A 17,373-nucleotide genomic window follows, 5' to 3' on the forward strand; every position below is an offset into this window, starting at 1 on the left:
CATTAGCATGTTTTTTTCTTCTCTTCACGCGTGCTCATTTTTACAAAAAATATTCAATCTATACATGTACACTTTAGGTTTCATTTTTAGTTTGGGACTGAGGGCATAAACCCACACAAGCATGAATAGAGCACACAAACGCCACAGAGATAGGGACCTGGTAGGAATCAAAATAATACTCCAATGTTGTGTGGCAACAAAGCTAACCACTGTGTTCACCATGCTGCCCATTTATGACAATTTATATTTTATTGCTCAATATTACTATGAGACATTAGCGTAGGTACTCATTAGCATAAAAACACATTTTCTCTGACGTCCTAGTGGATGCTGGGAACTCCGAAAGGACCATGGGGAATAGCGGCTCCGCAGGAGACTGGGCACAACTAAAGAAAGCTTTTAGGTCACCTGGTGTGCACTGGCTCCTCCCACTATGACCCTCCTCCAAGCCTCAGTTAGATTTTGTGCCTGGCCGAGGTTGGATGCACACTAGGGGCTCTCCTGAGCTTCTAAAAAGAAAGTATATAATTAGGTTTTTTATTTTACAGTGAGACCTGCTGGCAACAGGCTCACTGCAGCGAGGGACTAAGGGGAGAAGAAGCGAACCTACCTGCTTGCAGCTAGCTTGGGCTTCTTAGGCTACTGGACACCCTTAGCTCCAGAGGGATCGACCGCATGGAACTGGCCTTGGTGTTCGGTCCCGGAGCCGCGCCGCCGTCCCCCTTACAGAGCCAGAAGCAAGAAGAGGTCCGGAAAATCGGCGGCAGAAGACATCAGTCTTCACCAAGGTAGCGCACAGCACTGCAGCTGTGCGCCATTGCTCCTCATACACACTTCACACTCCGGTCACTGAGGGTGCAGGGCGCTAGGGGGGGGTGCCCTGAGCAGCAATAAAAACACCTTGGCTGGCAAAAATACCACAATATATAGCCCCAGAGGCTATATATGTGATAATTACCCCTGCCAGAATCCATAAAAAAGCGGGAGAAAAGTCAGCGAAAAAGGGGCGGAGCTATCTCCTTCAGCACACTGGCGCCATTTCTCCCTCACAGCTCCGCTGGAAGGAAGCTCCCTGGCTCTCCCCTGCAGTCTACACTACAGAAAAGGGTAAAAAAGAGAGGGGGGACACTAAATTTAGGCGCAGTATATATAACAGCAGCTATAGGGGACATAATTCAGTTAGTCCCTGCATTATATAGCGCTCTGGTGTGTGCTGGCATACTCTCACTCTGTCTCCCCAAAGGGCTTTTGTGGGTCCTGTCCTCTGTTAGAGCATTCCCTGTGTGTGTGCGGTGTGTCGGTACGGCTGTGTCGACATGTTTGATGAGGATAATGATGTGGAGGCGGAGCAGATGCCTATAGAAGGGATGTCACCCCCTGCGGGGTAGACACCTGAGTGGATGGACTTATGGAAGGAATTGCGTGCACGTGTCGACTCCTTACACAAAAAATTTGACGACATACCAAATGCGGGACAGCTGGCTTCTCAGCTCGTGCCTGTCCAGGCGTCTCAAAGGCCATCGGGGGCTCTAAAACGCCCGCTACCTCAGATGGCAGACGCGGATGTCGACACGGATACTGACACCAGTGTCGACGACGATGAGTCTAGTCTAATGTCCACTAAGGCCATTCGTTGCATGATTGAAGCAATGAAAGAGGTGTTACAAATTTCTGATATAAACCCAGGTACCACTAAAAAGGGTATTATGTTTGGGGAGAAAAAACTACCCGTAGTTTTTCCCCATCAGAAGAATTAAATGGTGTGTGAAGAAGCGTGGGCTTTCCCTGATAAAAGATTGGTAATCTCTAAGAAGTTACTAATGGCGTTCCCTTTCCCGCCAGAGGATAGGTCACGTTGGGAGACACCCCCTAGGGTGGATGAAGCGCTCACACGTTTGTCTAAAAAGGTGGCACTACCGTCTCCGGATACGGCCGCCCTCAAGGAACCTGCTGATAGAAAGCAGGAGGCGATCCTGAAGTCTGTATATACACACTCAGGCATTATACTTAGACCAGCTATTGCGTCAGCGTGGATGTGCAGTGCTGCCGCTGCGTGGTCAGATTCCCTGTCAGAAAATATTGACACCCTAGACAGGGACACTATTCTGCTAACATAGAGCATATAAAAGACTCAGTCTTATACATGAGAGATGCACAGAGGGAGATCTGCCGGCTGGCATCTAAAATAAGTGCATTGTCCATTTCTGCTAGGAGAGGCTTATGGACTCGCCAGTGGACAGGGGATGCAGATTCAAAAAGGCACATGGAAGTTTTGCCTTATAAGGGTGAGGAGTTATTTGGGGATGGTCTCTCGGACCTAGTTTCCACAGCAACTGCTGGGAAGTCAGCATTTTTACCCCATGTTCCCTCACAGCCTAAAAAGGCGCCGTTTTATCAGGTACAGTCCTTTCGGACTCAGAAAAACAGGCGTGGAAAAGGCGGGTCCTTTCTGTCCAGAGGCAGAGGTAGGGGAAAAAAGCTGCAACAAACAGCAGGTTCCCAGGAGCAAAAGTCCTCCCCCGCTTCTTCCAAGTCCGCCGCATGACGGTGGGGCTCCACAGGCGGAGCCAGGTACGGTGGGGGGCTGCCTCAAAAATTTCAGCGATCAGTGGGCTCGCTCACAGGTGGATCCCTGGATCCTGCAAATAGTATCTCAAGGGTACAAACTTGAGTTCTCTCATTCGGTGCTGCAGTGTCATCCGCACTCTCCCGCCCGTTTGGGAGCTTTGGTATAATCCCCATGGTCCTTTCGGAGTTCCCAGCATCCACTAGGACGTCAGAGAAAATAAGATTTTACTCACCGGTAAATCTATTTCTCGTAGTCCGTAGTGGATGCTGGGCGCCCATCCCAAGTGCGGATTGTCTGCAATACTTGTACATAGTTATTGTTAACTAAAGGGTTATTGTTGAGCCATCTGTTGAGAGGCTCAGTTGTTTTCATACTGTTAAACTGGGTATAGTATCACGAGTTATACGGTGTGATTGGTGTGGCTGGTAGGAGTCTTACCCGGGATTCAAAATCCTTCCTTATTATGTCAGCTCGTCCGGGCACAGTGTCCTAACTGAGGCTTGGAGGAGGGTCATAGTGGGAGGAGCCAGTGCACACCAGGTGACCTAAAAGCTTTCTTTAGTTGTGCCCAGTCTCCTGCGGAGCCGCTATTCCCCATGGTCCTTTCGGAGTTCCCAGCATCCACTACGGACTACGAGAAATAGATTTACCGGTGAGTAAAATTTTATTTTCTCTGACGTCCTAGTGGATGCTGGGAACTCCGTAAGGACCATGGGGAATAGACGGGCTCCGCAGGAGACTGGGCACTCTAAAAGAAAGATTAGGTACTATCTGGTGTGCACTGGCTCCTCCCTCTATGCCCCTCCTCCAGACCTCAGTTAGAATCTGTGCCCGGCCAGAGCTGGGTGCTCCTAGTGGGCTCTCCTGAGCTTGCTAGAAAGAAAGTATTTCTTAGGTTTTTTATTTTCAGTGAGATCTGCTGGCAACAGACTCACTGCTTCGTGGGACTGAGGGGAGAGAAGCAAACCTACCTGCTTGCAGCTAGCTTGTGCTTCTTAGGCTACTGGACACCATTAGCTCCAGAAGGTTCGAACACAGGGCCTGACCTCGATCGTCCGTTCCCGGAGCCGCGCCGCCGTCCCCCTTGCTGAGCCAGAAGACAGAAGAAGGAGATAAAATCGGCGGCAGAAGACTCCGGTCTTCATTAAGGTAGCGCACAGCACTGCAGCTGTGCGCCATTGCTCCCACTGCACACCACACACTCCGGTCACTGTAGGGTGCAGGGCGCTGGGGGGGGGCGCCCTGGGCAGCAATAAGATTACCTTTTGGCACATTATGCACATAATACAGTCTGGAAAACTGTATATGTGCAAAAAAAACCGCCATTAAGATATACAAAACGCGGGAGAAGCCCGCCGCTGAGAGGGCGGGGCCTTCTTCCTCAGCACACCAGCGCCATTTTCTCTTCACAGCTCCACTGGAAGGACGCTCCCCAGGCTCTGCCCTGCAGTATCCAGTACAAGTAGGGTAAAAAAAGAGAGGGGGAGCACATAAATTTAGGCGCAAATAAGATATAACCAGCTATTGGGAAAAATCACTCTGTATAGTGTAAATCCCTGTGTTATATAGCGCTGTGGTGTGTGCTGGCATACTCTCTCTCTGTCTCCCCAAAGGACTTTGTGGGGTCCTGTCCTCAGTCAGAGCATTCCCTATGTGTGTGCGGTGTGTCGGTATGGCTGTGTCGACATGTTTGATGAGGGTTACGTGGAGGCGGAGCAAGGGTAGATAAGTGTGGTGTCGCCCCCGACGGGGCAGACACCGGATTGGATGGATATGTGGAAGGTCTTAACCGACAGTGTCAACTCCTTACATAAAAGGTTCGATGACGCAGCAGCCTTGGGACAGCCCAGGCGTCTCAGAGGCCATCAGGGGCTCATAAACGCCCGCTAGCTCAGATGGCAGACACAGATGTCGACACGGAGTCTGACTCCAGTGTAGATGAGGATGAGACAAATGCACAATCTACAAAAGCCATCGGATGCATGATTACTGCAATGAAAAATGTATTGCACATTTCTGATATTGACCCGGTTACCACCAAGAAGGGTATTATGTTTGGGGAGAAAAAGCAGCCAGTGACTTTTCCCCCATCTGATGAATTAAATGAATTGTGTGAGGAAGCGTGGAGTTCCCCCGATAAGAAACAAGTGATTTCTAAGAGGTTACTGATGGCGTACCCTTTCCCGCCAACGGACAGGTTACGTTGGGAAACACCCCCTAGGGTGGACAAGGCACTCACACGCTTATCAAAAAAGGTGGCACTGCCGTCTCAGGATACGGCCGCCTTAAAGGAGCCTGCGGATAGAAAGCAGGAAGCGATCCTGAAGTCTGTGTATACACACTCAGGTACTATACTGAGACCTGCTATTGCTTCAGCATAGACGTGTAGTGCTGCAGCCGCATAGTCTGATTCCCTGTCAGACAACATTGATTCCCTCGACAGGGATACTATTTTGCTAACTATAGAACATATAAAAGACGTCGTCTTATATATGCGGGATGCACAGAGGGACATTTGCCTGCTGGCATCTAGAATTAATGCAATGTCCATTTCTGCCAGGAGAGTATTATGGACTCGGCAGTGGACAGGTGATGCTGATTCTAAAAGACACATGGAGGTTTTGTCTTATAAGGGCAGGGGTAGAGGAAAGAAGCTGCACCAGGCAGCCAGTTCCCAGGAACAAAAATCCTCCCCCGCTTCCTCTAAGTCCACCGCATGACGCTGGGGCTCCACAGGCGGAGCCAGGTGCGGTGGGGGCTCGTCTCCGAAACTTCAGCAACCAGTGGGTTCGCTCACAAGTGGATCTCTGGGCTGTACAAATTGTATCTCAGGGATACAAGCTGGAGTTCGAGGCGACTCCCCCTCGCCGTTACCTCAAATCAGCCTTGCCAGCTGCTCCCAGGGAAAGGGAGGTAGTACTGGCGGCAATTCACAAGCTGTACCTCCAGCAGGTGATAATCAAGGTTCCCCTCCTTCAACAGGGACGGGGTTACTATTCCACAATGTTTGTGGTACCGAAACCAGACGGTTCGGTGAGACCCATTCTGAATTTAAAATCCTTGAACACTTATATAAGGAAGTTCAAGTGCAAAATGGAATCGCTCAGGGCGGTTATTGCAAGCCTGGAAGAGGGGTATTTTATGGTGTCGCTGGACATCAAGGATGTTTACTTGCATGTCCCCGTTTACCCACCTCACCAGGAGTACCTCAGGTTTGTGGTACAGGATTGTCATTACCAATTCCAGACGTTGCCGTTTGGTCTGTCCACGGCACCGAGAGTATTTACCAAGGTAATGGCCGAAATGATGATACTCCTTCGGAAAAAGGGAGTTATAATTATCCCGTACTTGGACGATCTCCTTATAAAGGCGAGGTCCAGAGAGCAGTTGTTAGTCAGCATAGCACTCTCTCAGGAAGTGTTGCTACAGCACGGCTGGATTCTGAATATCCCAAAGTCGCAGCTGATTCCTGCGACGCGTCTGCTCTTCCTGGGCATGATTCTGGACACAGAACAGAAGAAGGTGTTTCTCCCGGTGGAGAAGGCACAGGAATTGTCATTTCTGGTCAGGGACCTCCTGAAACCAAAACAGGTGTCGGTGCATCACTGCACGCGAGTCCTGGGAAAGATGGTGGCTTCTTACGAAGCAATTCCCTTCGGCAGGTTCCATGCAAGGATCTTTCAGTGGGATCTGTTGGACAAATGGTCCGGATGCTGTGGTGGCTGCAGAGTGCTCATCTTCTCGAGGGCCGCAGATTCGGCATACAGGACTGGATCCTGGTGACCACGGACGCAAGCCTCCGAGAATGGGGGGCAGTCACTCAGGGAAGGAACTTCCAAGGACAGTGGTCAAGTCAGGAGACTTCCCTACATATCAATATACTGGAACTAAGGGTCATTTACAACGCCCTGAGTCAAGCAGAGCCCCTGCTTCAAAACCAACCAGTGCTGATTCAATCAGACAACATCACGGCGGTCGCCCATGTAAACCGCCATGGCGGCACAAGAAGCAGGATGGCGATGGCAGAAGCCACAAGGATTCTCCGATGGGCGGAAAATCACGTGCTAGCACTGTCAGCAGTGTTCATTCCGGGAGTGGACAACTGGGAAGCAGACTTCCTCAGCAGGCACGACCTCCACCCGGGAGAGTGGGGACTTCATCCAGAAGTCTTCACGCAGATTGTGAACCGTTGGGAACGGCCACAGGTGGACATGATGGCGTCCCGCCTCAACAAAAAGCTAAATAAATATTGCGCCAGGTCAAGGGACCCTCAGGCGATAGCTGTGGACTCACTAGTGACACCGTGGGTGTACCAGTCGGTTTATGTGTTCCCTCCTCTTCCTCTCATACCCAAGGTACTGAGGATAGTAAGAAAGGGAGGAGTAAGAACTATACTCATCGTTCCGGATTGGCCAAGAAGAACTTGGTACCCAGAACTACAAGAAATGATCTCAGAGGACCCATGGCCTCTGCCTCTCAGACAGGACCTGTTACAGCAGGGGCCGTGTCTGTTCCAAGACTTACCGCGGCTGCGTTTGACGGCATGGCGGTTGAACGCCGGATCCTAACGGAAAAGGGCATTCCGGATGAAGTGATTACTACGCTGATAAAGGCTAGGAAAGACGTGACAGCACAACATTATCACAGTATACGGCGAAAATATGTTGCTTGGTGTGAGGCCAGGAAGGCCCCTACAGAGAAATTCCAGCTGGGTCGATTCCTGCACTTCCTACAGTCAGGAGTGACTATGGGCCTAAAATTAGGTTCCATAAAGGTCCAGATTTCGGCCCTATCTATTTTCTTTCAAAAAGAACTGGCTTCACTGCCTGAAGTTCAGACGTTTGTTAAGGGAGTGCTGCATATTCAGCCCCCTTTTGTGCCTCCAGTGGCACCTTGGGATCTTAATGTTGTGTTGGATTTCCTGAAATCCCACTGGTTTGAGCCACTTAAGACCGTGGAGCTAAAATATCTCACGTGGAAAGTGGTCATGCTTTTGGCCTTGGCTTCGGCTAGGCGTGTGTCAGAATTGGCGGCTTTGTCATGTAAAAGCCCTTATCTGATCTTCCATATGGACAGGGCAGAATTGAGGACTCGTGCCCAATTTCTCCCTAAGGTGGTATCAGCGTTTCATTTGAACCAACCTATTGTGGTGCCTGCGGCTACTCGGGACTTGGAGGACTCCAAGTTACTGGATGTAGTCAGGGCTTTGAAAATCTATGTAGCCAGGACGGCTAGAGTCAGGAAAACTGACTCGCTGTTTATCCTGCATGCACCCAACAAGCTGGGTGCTCCTGCTTCAAAGCAAACTATTGCACGCTGGATCTGTAACACGATTCAGCAAGCTCATTCTGCGGCAGGATTGCCGCATCCAAAATCGGTAAAAGCCCATTCCACAAGGAAGGTGGGCTCTTCTTGGGCGGCTGCCCGAGGGGTCTCGGCTTTACAGCTTTGCCGAGCTGCTACTTGGTCGGGTTCAAACACATTTGCTAAGTTCTACAAGTTTGATACCCTGGCTGAGAAGGACCTTGCCTTTGCTCATTCGGTGCTGCAGAGTCATCCGCACTCTCCTGCCCGTTTGGAAGCTTTGGTATAATCCCCATGGTCCTTACGGAGTTCCCAGCATCCACTAGGACGTCAGAGAAAATAAGAATTTACTCACCGGTAATTCTATTTCTCGTAGTACGTAGTGGATGCTGGGTGCCCGTCCCAAGTGCGGACTCTCTGCAATACATGTATATAGTTATTGCTTAACTAAAGGGTTATTGTTATGAGCCATCTGTTGCTGAGGCTCAGTTGTTGTTCATACTGTTAACTGGGTATGGTTATCACAAGTTGTACGGTGTGATTGGTGTGGCTGGTATGAGTCTTACCCTGGATTCCAAATCCTTTCCTTGTTGTGTCAGCTCTTCCGGGACAGTTTCCTTAACTGAGGTCTGGAGGAGGGGCATAGAGGGAGGAGCCAGTGCACACCAGATAGTACCTAATCTTTCTTTTAGAGTGCCCAGTCTCCTGCGGAGCCAGTCTATTCCCCATGGTCCTTACGGAGTTCCCAGCATCCACTACGGACTACGAGAAATAGAATTACCGGTGAGTAAATTCTTATTTTCTAAATGTAAAATTATGAAGTAAAAATAATCGATATAAGCAGAGTTGTAAATACGCAATTCTCAATAGGACTTCAGGTGCTTGCAGGGCAATAAGAGCCTGGACCAAAGTCTGATTACTCTCTCAGGTCATCTAATCTAGAGACATTTATCCACTTAACTGGCGAGGTAATAAGGGATGTTGCTGCAAACCAGCTGCACTTTTTCAGACATTGGTCGCACCCAATGCGGTAGTCTCACTGCTGTCAATGAGGAAACGTGCAGAATCGCTTTCCTCCTGCTAGCATGGCTCCCAGGGAGTAATCATCCTGCCAAAATCGTGCCCCAGAATTCTGGGGGTTAGTCAGAGTTGTTAGCAAACCAAAAAAGTTAGCAATTGGTCAAAACCATGTTTTCATCGACCCTCTTCCATTTTCCTTTTCCCTCCACCCCTCCCTTCTGCATCCACAACCATCACTTGTTCAATTTGTTCTATTAAAACATCACTCCTCCTCCCCTCTCTCACTCCATCACAGAGGTACATTCCCTTTCCCCACACCTAGCATCACCATGCCATCAGCATACCTCATCTTCATTATTTCCACATCTATCTGTATTTGTGCAATTTTGAAGCACACCACGTTTAACTGATGCATGCACACCTGCCAACAGACAGTATCCCACTATAATGGCTGCACACATTACGCTCATTTTACACTATCTAGATTTAGAAGCTGCAGTCTTCTTTTCTCTTTTTTCTTCCCTTCTTTCTTTTCTTATTCTAGTTCACTCCCTTTTCTCCCTGTCCACTCCCCCCCCCCCCTTATTCCTTCCTAACCCCAACCCCCCCCCCCTTCCCACTCCCACATCATAGGATATTCACTCCCTTCCCACTCCCACATCATAGTATATTCACTCCCTCGCTCCAATTATGAGCCAGAAATAACTACCAAAAATAGACCACATTGATCCCCCACATTTATTTATCTATTTATTTTTTTATCCATGTATCTCTATCTACTTTATTGGTTATATTCTATTCCATTCTGCTCCTCTTTCATCCTCTGTCATAACTTTCAATAGGCCCAATAGGGTGCTTTTACACCCTGCTGCACTCCAATCAGTTTCACTTTCTTATACCCAACTTCAGTACCCGTTGTATTCACAACATTCTTCCTTTAAATTCAAGCAGTATTCACTTTTTTGTAGTTATCATACACCTGCATTTCTGTAATTTAGTTATTGTTATTATTATTTATCATTATTTGTTCTGGTCTTTCTGGAGACACCTCACTGCTATTCTATGAGCACTGCCTAAATTTCTGCAGTAATTATTATTGAGCTAATGCTATCATATAATTGTCAATTAATAGTACTAAACCTGTATGTAATTACATACAGACTTACAAACTAATATGAACTTTTCATCATGGTTGTGTTTTAACTTTAATTGTTATTTATTTTGTTTTTGTTTTTCCTTTCTTTGCATTCCCTTTTCTTATATGATATTATTGATGGGCCCCCCTGACAAGCCTTGATCGCAAACATTCCCTCTGAATTAGAGGATATCAGAAGCCAATCAAGGGACACACCCTTTCAGTGATTGGATCCAAACCAGCTTCATGTGCTTTAAAAGCCTGCAGGGACCCAGCCCATTACAGGAAGTGACCAAGCCCGGCGGGCGGGTGAAACGCGTCTTCCGAATTCACCTATTGTCCTGGCTGACTGCAGTAGCGGACGTTCTTCTCACCCACCCGTGTCCTGTGCCTCCTATGACAGCGCTTCACTTCGGCTGGCCGGAGCATCGGACGTTCTCCTTCTCCTCTCCAGCGGCAGTCCCGTGCCTCTTCCGACATCACCACGCTTGAACTGATTAGCGGACGTGTTCCTGCACCTGTCTGGGGCTGCCGGGCCGGCGGCACCTTTCAGAACAAGACCTCAGCGTGGTGGAAGAGGTCACTACATCCAGTCATCGCGGGTAATATCCAAACTTTCTCCTATCCGTCACGATCAGCTTGAGACCCGCACAGATTGGACATCTATCATCCCCTGCTGGTTTGAGTCAGCATTTATATCTCCTGCTAATTATTTAAAATAGATACGTTTGTATCATAAAAATCCCAAAGGTTTTTTCTCTGATCTCATTCATTTATTCCCAATTAGCAATATACGCTGGGATTGATACATGCGCTGAGATATTGAAATTTATTCAGCACACTGTCTTTATACATGCACTGTGTTATTGAAACTTACTTAGCACATTGTCTTTATACTGGCTACAAGATTAGCAATATTTACACATGCGCTGTGATATTTACATTTATTGAGCACATTGTCTTTATACCTGCTTCAATATTATCTTCGTTTCTAGTTCTGTTTTTCTACAGGGACTAGTTTCTTGTAATACATTGCATCTTTCACTGAGATTGCATATCATGTTGTATACATGACTCATGCAACCCTTGCTCCTTCCCCCCCCCCCCCCCTGCCCTCTTGTTCTTCTTTTTACAGCAATATTACTGGGTACATTGTTATCTTGCACTGTTTATTTAGAAGAATACTACCATCAGAAACGTCTATTCTTTATATCGAGTATTAATATAGAGATTGCAGTACCGTTGTTGTACCTAGTATTAACCCAGTTGGAATTTTATTTTTGGGTAAGGACACGACACCTGATACCTGAATAACGTAATTATAGAGATCACATTCTGCACATATTGGACTACAATCCAGCATCTTATCTAGTAACAACATTACTATTTTGACCAAATTCAGCAACTGCATATTTGTATGGTTGTTTAATTCTGATCAGTCTTCTGAGAATTCTATATCATTCAACTGATATAGGTACCAATGTGTACTCCTCTTCTTTGCTTCCATCTATATTTAATTTCATGGACTCTCACCACTGATTCTGGGTATATCCCCGTCTAACACTGGCAGCAGATCCATCTAATTTCTTCTATCAGTTAACTTCTGTCACTTTACTTTGATACTATGTAATTCGTGAACTCTTATCAGTGATTCCAGAGCTTCCCATTGGCGTTTCAATTTCCCTACTATCACACCACACTGGAAACGCCCAAAACCGTCCGAACTTGGAAGCTAATCAGTGTTGGGCTGGGTCAGTACTCAAGTGGGGGACCATTGAGGAATACTCAGTTTAGTAGAGCACGCGTTGGTCCCACATGCTCAGTGTCTAACACTGACAGCAGATTCACTCTGCTCTCTCATTTCCTTTGCTTTTCTTTCTATTCATTTGCACTTCTTCATTAAAGCATATTACTGGCACCAGTATAGGACAGGGTCACAACTTTTTTGATCTTTGTCAGTAGAACGTACCATTCAAATATTCTAATATGTAAATATTCAATTAATTTACCGTATTTAGATCTAACGCCGCCAGCCAGGACTGCATAAACATCACTTTCATATCAGCAATTTTGCTAATTGTTTATATTGTTTTCGTTTTTTGACTACTCTTTCTCTCATTAACCACTAAATATCTTAATTTGTGTTAATAAAAATTGATTTTAAATATTATATCTCATCTTGTTCAAGTCTATATATTGTTCAAATTAAGAGTGCACCCAAAAAAGAGTCTTCTTTTCTCCTCGTTGTTCGATGTTCTAAACACTGACTCAGGGTGCACCACCAAACTGTTTAAAAACCAGAAAACTTAGTTGTTTTCTTGTTATTTCATAATTTTGGTATTAGTAAAATTATATAAATCGTATCTCTAGCATATCCTGTGCGGTATTCCCCAAACCTTTCAAAACCATGTTGCACTTCAGGTGGAGCAGATGTAACATGTGCAGAGTGTGTTAGATTTGGGTGACGTGCTCAAAATTAAATCTAAATTGCAGTGTTAAGGTGGGTACACACTTAGCGATAAAGTAAATGGCGTCGCTCATTTTGACCCTTCCTAAGCGACATCATTTACTATATCGCCTAGTGTGTATGCCGCGGTATCCGGACTCCAGGTCGACGCCAATTGGTCGACATGGACAAAAGGTCGACAGGAACAAGGTCGACATGGAAAAAGGTCGACATGAGTTTTTCACGATTTTTTTCTTTTTTTTGAACCTTTTCATACTTAACGATCCACGTGGACTACGATTGGAACGGTAAAGTGTGCCGAGCGAAGCGGTAGCGGAGCGAAGGCACCATGCCCGAAGCATGGCGAGCGAAGCGAGCCATGCGAGGGGACGCGGTGCACTAATTGGGGTTTCCAGTCACACTACGAAGAAAACGACACCAAAAAAACATAAAATACTCATGTCGACCTTTTTCCATGTCGACCTTGTTCCTGTCGACCTTTTGTCCATGTCGACCTTTTGTCCATGTCGACCTAAGGCGTGTCGACAATTGGCGTCGACATAAGGCGTGTCGACCTTTGTGCTGTCGACCCTCAGTCCCAGACCCTATGCCGCCACCGACAAGCGATGCATGGCCCCGCAGGTTGTTAATGACCCTCGGTGTCGGCCGTGCACGCAGCTCAATTTGTACTCATTGCCCAAAACAGCATGTTCCAGATGGTCGCGGTATGACGTCACTGTGCAATATCATTAGTGACATCGCACAGTGTGTATGTCGGCCCACACGGCTGGGGAAACACTAGGTGATGTCGCTCACCGAGCACATCGCCGTACCCACCTTAAAAATAAAGCAGCCAGTATTTACCATGCACAGAAACAATTTGACCCACCCAAATTTAAATCTCTACGTTAAATCTGCCCCACCTGTAGTGTAACATGGTTTTGCCCAATTGCTAACTTTTTTGGGTTTGCTAACAACTCTGAATAACCCCCTCTGTGTGAACTAAACTCAGGTCCTTTGTGGGGAACAAAAGTACAAAGAGGAGAACTTCATACCTCACCCATCCGAGCAATATCTGGCTAACAATCTGTCCCCCCATACACTCCGCCGTGCTCTGCAGTATGGTGAGAAGTGGATTATCTATACATTTACAGTGATACATGGTGGTGATGGTCTATGTACACTGTCGGGGGATAATGCCACTGGGAGTTCTATTGCCACATGCAGTTTGGAGATACTATTACAATAGGGTCATAGGGGTGGATGTAAGAAACATCGTTATGGTGGAGAAGTGGTATCAGCACACGTTATGTGCGCTGATACAACTTCTTCTCCATGTGTTACAGCAACGGTGCATGATTGGTGCGATCTAAAAGATATTACATGCCGATGTGAGGGGCAATGTAAGAACACCTGCAGCTATCGATTTAGACATACACTACAGCCAGGGACAGCGCTGTGGTGGCTGCCGGCTCCGGGCTGCATATGAGATCTCACACATGCACACTTGAGCCAGCCAGGGAGAGACAGCGCATCAGCAGTAAGCTAATGCACTATGTGCTCTTGCAGCGATCGCTGGAGGGGGGACTTTTCATACATCTCATCTGCTGCTTCCTGTTTCGCCTCAGTAAAGAGGTGAAGCAGGAAGTGTTATACCAGCATAAGTAGTGCGGGTATAATACATTTACCCCATAGGGAGATATGGAGGGAAGGGTATTTGCACAACACCCCCAAGGATTTTTTCTCTAACGTCCTAGTGGATGCTGGGACTCCGTCAGGACCATGGGGAATAGCGGGCTCCGCAGGAGACAGGGCACATCTAAAAAAGCTTTTAGGTCACATGGTGCGTACTGGCTCCTCCCCCTATGACCCTCCTCCAAGCCTCAGTTAGGTTTTTGTGCCCGTCCGAGAGGGTGCAATCTAGGTGGCTCTCCTAAAGAGCTGTTTAGAAAAGTTTTTTTTTAGGTTTCAATCTCAGTGATTCCTGCTGGCAACAGGATCACTGCATCGAGGGACTTAGGGGAGAGATTTCCAACTCACCTGCGTGCAGGATGGATTGGAGTCTTAGGCTACTGGACACTTAGCTCCAGAGGGAGTCGGAACACAGGTCAGCCTGGGGTTCGTCCCGGAGCCGCGCCGCCGATCCCCCTTACAGACGCTGAATAGACGGCAGAACGGAGGTCCGGAAAGCAGGCGGCAGAAGACTCCTCAGTCTTCTTGAAGGTAGCGCACGGCAGCTGTGCGCCATTGTTGTCACACGGCTCACTGACTCAGTCACGGAGGGTGCAGGGCGCTGCTGGGGGCGCCCTGGGCAGCAATATAATTACCTTTAGTGGCAAAATAAATACATCACATATAGCCATTAAGGCTATATGTATGTATTTTAACCCAGGCCAGTTTCTTAAAAACCGGGGAAAAGCCCGCCGAAAAAGGGGCGGAGCTTATTCTCCTCAGCACTCAGCGCCATTTTCCTGCTCAGCTCCGCTGGTGAGGAAGGCTCCCAGGTCTCTCCCCTGCACTGCACTACAGAAACAGGGTAACAAAGAGAAGGGGGGCATAAATTGGCGATATTTATATATTAAGAGCGCATATATAGTAAACAACACCTTCTAGGGTTGTTTATATACATTTATAGCGCTTTTGGTGTGTGCTGGCAAACTCTCCCTCTGTCTCCCCAAAGGGCTAGGGGGTCCTGTCTTCGATTAGAGCATTCCCTGTGTGGCTGCTGTGTGTCGGTACGTGTGTGTCGACATGTATGAGGACGATGTTGGTGTGGAGGCAGAGCAATTGCCGATGATGGTAATGTCACCCCCTAGGGAGTCGACACCGGAATGGATGGCTTTAGTTATGAAATTACGTGATAATGTCAGCACATTACAAAAGTCAGTTGACGAAATAAGACGCCCGGCAAACCAGTTAGTACCGGTTCAGGCGTCTCAGACACCGTCAGGGGCTGTAAAACGTCCTTTACCTCAGTCAGTCGACACGGGTACCGACACAGATGAATCTAGTGTCGACGGTGAAGAAACAAACGTATTTTCCAATAGGGCCACACGTTATATGATCACGGCAATGAAGGAGGCTTTGCAGATCTCTGATACTGCTGGTACCTCAAAAAGGGGTATTATGTGGGGGGTGAAAAAACTACCTGTATTTTTTCCAGAATCAGAGGAATTGAATGACGTGTGTGATGAAGCGTGGGTTAACCCCGATAGAAAACTGCTAATTTCCAAGAAGTTATTGGCATTATACCCTTTCCCACCAGAGGTTAGGGCGCGCTGGGAAACACCCCCTAGGGTGGATAAGGCGCTCACACGTTTATCAAAGCAAGTGGCGTTGCCGTCTCCTGATACGGCCGCCCTCAAGGATCCAGCAGATAGGAGGCTGGAAACTACACTGAAGAGTATATACACACATACTGGTGTTATACTGCGACCGGCAATAGCCTCAGCCTGGATGGGCAGTGCTGGGGTAGTGTGGTTGGATTCTCTGACTGAAAATATTGATACCCTGGATAGGGACAGTATTTTATTGACTCTAGAGCAATTAAAGGATGCTTTCCTTTATATGCGAGATGCTCAGAGGGATGTTTGTACTCTAGCATCAAGAGTAAGCGCGATGTCCATATCTGCCAGAAGAAGTTTATGGACGCGACAGTGGTCAGGTGATGCGGATTCCAAGAGGCATATGGAAGTATTGCCATATAAAGGAGAGGAATTGTTTGGGGTCGGTCTTTCGGACCTGGTGGCCACGGCAACTGCCGGCAAATCCACTTTTTTACCTCAGACCCCCTCCCAACAGAAAAAGACACCGTCTTTTCAGCCGCAGTCCTTTCGCTCCTATAAAAAGCGACCAAAAGGACAGTCTTATCTGCCGCGAGGCAGAGGAAAGGGTAAGAAAGGGCAGCAAGCAGCCCCTGCCCAGGAACAGAAGCCCGCCCCGGCTTCTACAAAGCCATCAGCATGACGCTGGGGCTTTACAAGCGGACTCAGGAACGGTGGGGGGTCGACTCAAGATTTTCAGCAATCAATGGGTTCACTCACAAGTGGACCCGTGGGTCCTGCAGATAGTATCTCAGGGTTACATGCTGGAGTTCGAAAGGTCTCCCCCTCGCCGGTTCCTAAAGTCTGCTTTACCAACGTCTCCCTCAGAAAGGACGTCGGTTTTGGAAGCCATTCACAAGCTGTATTCTCAGCAGGTGATAGTCAAGGTACCCCTCCTACAACAGGGAAAGGGGTATTATTCCACACTATTTGTGGTACCGAAACCGGACGGTTCGGTAAGGCCTATTCTAAATCTGAAATCCTTGAACCTGTACATAAAGAAATTCAAGTTCAAGATGGAGTCACTCAGAGCAGTGATAGCGAATCTGGAAGAAGGAGACTTCATGGTGTCCTTGGACATAAAAGATGCTTATCTACATGTCCCGATTTACCCCTCACACCAAGGGTATCTCAGGTTCGTGATACAAGACTGTCATTATCAGTTTCAAACGCTGCCGTTTGGGTTGTCCACGGCCCCTCGGGTCTTTACCAAGGTAATGACCGAAATGATGGTGGTTCTTCTACGAAGAAAAGGCGTATTAATTATCCCTTACTTGGACGATCTCCTGATAAGGGCAAAGTCCAGAGAACAGCTGGAAGTCGGTGTAGCGCTAACACAAGTAGTGCTTCAGCAACACGGGTGGATTCTAAATCTTCCAAAATCTCAATTGACCCCGACAACACATCTGCTGTTCCTGGGCATGATTCTGGACACGGTTCAGAAAAAGGTATTTCTCCCGGAAGAGAAAGCAAGGGAGTTATCCGAACTTGTCAAGAACCTCCTAAAACCAGGAACTGTGTCAGTACATCAATGCACAAGAGTCCTGGGAAAGATGGTGGCTTCGTACGAAGCGAT

At 47.6% G+C, this 17,373-nt stretch overlaps 1 protein-coding gene and 1 pseudogene across 3 annotated transcripts in view; one reads left to right on the forward strand and one right to left on the reverse strand.

The window, feature by feature from the left end:
• The window catches only part of NDUFV2 (NADH:ubiquinone oxidoreductase core subunit V2), a 131,720-nt gene that overhangs the window by 36,707 nt on the left and 77,640 nt on the right, over window positions 1–17,373 (reverse strand). The window lies entirely within an intron of this gene.
• On the forward strand, window positions 11,710–11,828 carry LOC134930406 (5S ribosomal RNA; annotated as a pseudogene).

This window comes from Pseudophryne corroboree, chromosome 5, assembly GCF_028390025.1.
Source record: "Pseudophryne corroboree isolate aPseCor3 chromosome 5, aPseCor3.hap2, whole genome shotgun sequence".
NCBI classification, from domain to species: domain Eukaryota; kingdom Metazoa; phylum Chordata; class Amphibia; order Anura; family Myobatrachidae; genus Pseudophryne; species Pseudophryne corroboree.